This window comes from Leopardus geoffroyi, chromosome X, assembly GCF_018350155.1.
Source record: "Leopardus geoffroyi isolate Oge1 chromosome X, O.geoffroyi_Oge1_pat1.0, whole genome shotgun sequence".
Lineage (NCBI taxonomy): Eukaryota > Metazoa > Chordata > Mammalia > Carnivora > Felidae > Leopardus > Leopardus geoffroyi.
This window is the reverse complement of record NC_059343.1, coordinates 60,383,206-60,387,095: the sequence shown is the minus strand read 5'-3', so window position 1 is coordinate 60,387,095 and position 3,890 is coordinate 60,383,206. Positions and strand designations below refer to the sequence as shown.

The window sequence follows — 3,890 nt, the reverse complement described above, 5'->3', positions numbered from 1 at the left end:
TCTTCTCGAAACTAGAACAAGCAATCCTAAAATTCATATGGAACCACAAAAGGCCCCGAATAGCCAAAGCAATTTTGAAGAAGAAGACCAAAGCAGGAGGCATCACAATCCCAGACTTTAGCCTCTACTACAAAGCGGTCATCATCAAGACAGCATGGTGTTGGCACAAAAACAGACACATAGACCAATGGAATAGAATAGAAACCCCAGAACTAGACCCACAAACGTATGGTCAACTCATCTTTGACAAAGCAGGAAAGAACATCCAATGGAAAAAAGACAGCCTCTTTAACAAATGGTGCTGGGAGAACTGGACAGCAACATGCAGAAGGTTGAAACTAGACCACTTTCTCACACCATTCACAAAAATAAACTCAAAATGGATAAAGGACCTGAATGTGAGACAGGAAACCATCAAAACCTTAGAGGAGAAAGCAGGAAAAGACCTCGCTGACCTCAGCCGTAGCAATCTCTTACTCGACACATCCCCAAAGGCAAGGGAATTAAAAGCCAAAGTGAATTACTGGGACCTTATGAAGATAAAAAGCTTCTGCACAGCAAAGGAAACAACCAACAAAACTAAAAGGCAACCAACGGAATGGGAAAAGATATTTGCAAATGACATATCGGACAAAGGGCTAGTATCCAAAATCTATAAAGAGCTCACCAAACTCCACACCCGAAAAACAAATAACCCAGTGAAGAAATGGGCAGAAAACATGAATAGACACTTCTCTAAAGAAGACATCCGGATGGCCAACAGGCACATGAAAAGATGTTCAGCGTCGCTCCTTATCAGGGAAATACAAATCAAAACCACACTCAGGTATCACCTCACGCCAGTCAGAGTGGCCAAAATGAACAAATCAGGAGACTATAGATGCTGGCGAGGATGTGGAGAAAGGGGAACCCTCTTGCACTGTTGGTGGGAATGCAAATTGGTGCAGCCGCTCTGGAAAGCAGTGTGGAGGTTCCTCAGAAAATTAAAAATAGACCTACCCTATGACCCAGCAATAGCACTGCTAGGAATTTATCCAAGGGATACAGGAGTACTGATGCATAGGGGCACTTGTACCCCAATGTTCATAGCAGCACTCTCAACAATAGCCAAATTATGGAAAGAGCCTAAATGTCCATCAATTGATGAATGGATAAAGAAATTGTGGTTTATATACACAATGGAATACTACGTGGCAATGAGAAAAAATGAAATATGGTCTTTTGTAGCAACGTGGATGGAATTGGAGAGTGTGGTGCTAAGTGAAATAAGCCATACAGAGAAAGACAGATACCATATGGTTTCACTCTTATGTGGATCCTGAGAAATTTAACAGGAACCCATGGGGGAGGGGGAGGAAAAAAGAAAAAAAAAAAAAGAGGTTAGAGTGGGAGAGAGCCAAAGCATAAGAGACTGTTAAAAACTGAGAACAAACTGAGGGTTGATGGGGGGTGGGAGGGAGGAGAGGGTGGGTGATGGGTATTGAGGAGGGCACCTTTTGGGATGAGCACTGGGTGTTGTATGGAAACCAATTTGACAATAAATTTCATATAATAAAAAAAAAAACTAATAACTTAAAACTGCCACACACACACACACACACACACACACACACACACACACACACACACACAAATGGTCCACAAAATATTCTCCTTTCCTTCTGAAGGTTTTACAATGCATTGTTATAATTACCCAGTCTTTTACTATTAAACTTAAATGGCCAATTGACACAAGCAATTCTGAGACCATTCTTTCACCACTGATAAAGACTGGAATGGCAGGTTTGGGGGATAATATTCATTTAGCCTTCTGAACTTTCTGGGAAGACTTGGTGACCTTGCCAGCTCCAGCTGCCTTCTTGTCCACTGCTTTGGTGACAGCCATAGCAACCATCTGTCTCATGTCACGAACAGCAAAACGACCCGGAGGAGGATACTCAAAGAAGCTCTCAACACACATAGGCTTGCCAGGAACCATATCAATGATGGCAGCATCACCAGATTTCAAGAACTTAGGACCATCTTCCAGCTTTTTTTCCAGAACGATAATCAATCTTCTCCTTCAGCTTAGCAAACTTACAAGCAATGTGACCTGTGTGACAATCCAGCACAGGTGCATATCTAGCACTGATTTGGCCTGGATGGTTCAGGATAATCACCTGAGTTGTGAAGCCAGCTGCTTCCATTGATGGGTCATTTTTGCTGTCAGCAGACACATTGCCATGACAGACATGACACATACATTCTTTTTCTTTTTTTAAAAAGTTGACTTATTTATTTTGAGAGAGACACAGACAGCACGAGTCGGGGAGGGTCAGAGAGAGAGGTAAAGAGAGAATCCCAAGCAGGCTCTGTGCTGGTAGCACAGAGCCTGATGTGGGGCTCGAACCCATGAAACTGCAAGATCATGACCTAAGCTGAAACCAAGAGTCAGATGCTTAACCAACTGAACCACCCAGGTGCCCTGACAGATACATTCTAGACATTGAAGCCCACGTTGTCCCCAGGTAGAGCCTCACTCAAAGCTTTGTGGTGCATTTCAACAGACTTTACTTCAGTTGTAACATTGACTAAAGCAAAGATGACCACCATGCCAGGCTTAACAATGCCAGTCTCCACTTGGCCCACAGGGACAGTACCAATACAACCAATTTTGTAGGTATCCTAAAGGGGTAGATGCAAGGGCTTGTTAGTTGGACGAGTTGGTAGCAGAATGCAATCCTGAGCTTCAAACAGTGTGGTTCCACTGGCATTGCCATTTTATGGGTGACTTTCCATCCCTTGAACCAAAGCACGTTAGCACTTGGTTACAGCATGTTGTCACCATTCCAGCCAGAAATTGGCACAAATGCTACTGTGTCAGAGTTGTAGCCAATTTTCTTAATATAGGTGCTGACTTAACAATTTCCTCATATCTCTCCTGGCCATAGGGTGGCTCAGTGGAATCCACTTTGTTACCACCAACAAATTGTAAGCCAGAAGGTAATACTCACAGGCTGCCCATTCTTGGAGATACCTGCTTCAAATTTACCAACACCAGCAGGAACAATCAGGACAGCACAGTCAGCTTGAGATGTGTCTGTAATCATGTTTTTTTTAATGTTTTTTTAAATTTATATTTGAGACAGAGACAGAGACAGAGCATGAGCGGGGGAGGAGCACAGAGGGAGGAAGACAGAATTGGAAGCAGGCTCCAGGCTCTGAGCTGTCAGCACAGAGCCCTACGTGGGGCTCGAACTCGTGAACCGCAAGATCATGACCTAAGCTGAAGTCATATGCTTAACCAACTGAGCCACTCAGGTGCCCCTGTAATCATGTTTTTCATAAAGCTTCTGTGTCCTGGGGCATCAATGATGGTCACATAATACTTGCTGGTCTTGAATTTCAACAGGGAGATATCAATGGTGATACCACATTCACTTTCAGCTTTCATTTTATCCAACACCCAGACATACTTGAAGGAGCCCTTTCCCATCTCAGCAGCCTCCTTCTTAAAATTTTTCAATAGATCTTTTGTCGATCCCACCACATTTGTAGATCAGATGACCAGTAGTGGTAGACTTGCCTGAATCTACATGTCCAATGATGATGATGGTGATATGAATCTTTTCCTTTCCCATTTTAGTTTAGGTTTAGCAGTGGTTTTCATGACACTGTGTTTTGGCTGCAAACCTATTGCCTATTCTTAAGTGTTTTTGATACTATTTTAAATAAAATTGTTTTCTTAATTTCATTTTCAGATTATTCATGCAAATGTGTGAAAATACAACTGATTGTTGTATATTGGTTTTGTTGTACAACCTTATCAAAATGGTTTATCAGTTCTACTTCTAGTATTTTTTATGGATTTGTTAGGATTGTCTATGTACAAGATTATGTCATTTGAAAGT

The 3,890-nt window shown here is 42.2% G+C and overlaps 1 pseudogene; it reads right to left on the bottom strand.

The window, feature by feature from the left end:
- Positions 1–1,620: 1,620 nt before the first annotated feature.
- LOC123594664 lies at positions 1,621–3,642 on the bottom strand (annotated as a pseudogene).
- Positions 3,643–3,890: the final 248 nt, after the last annotated feature.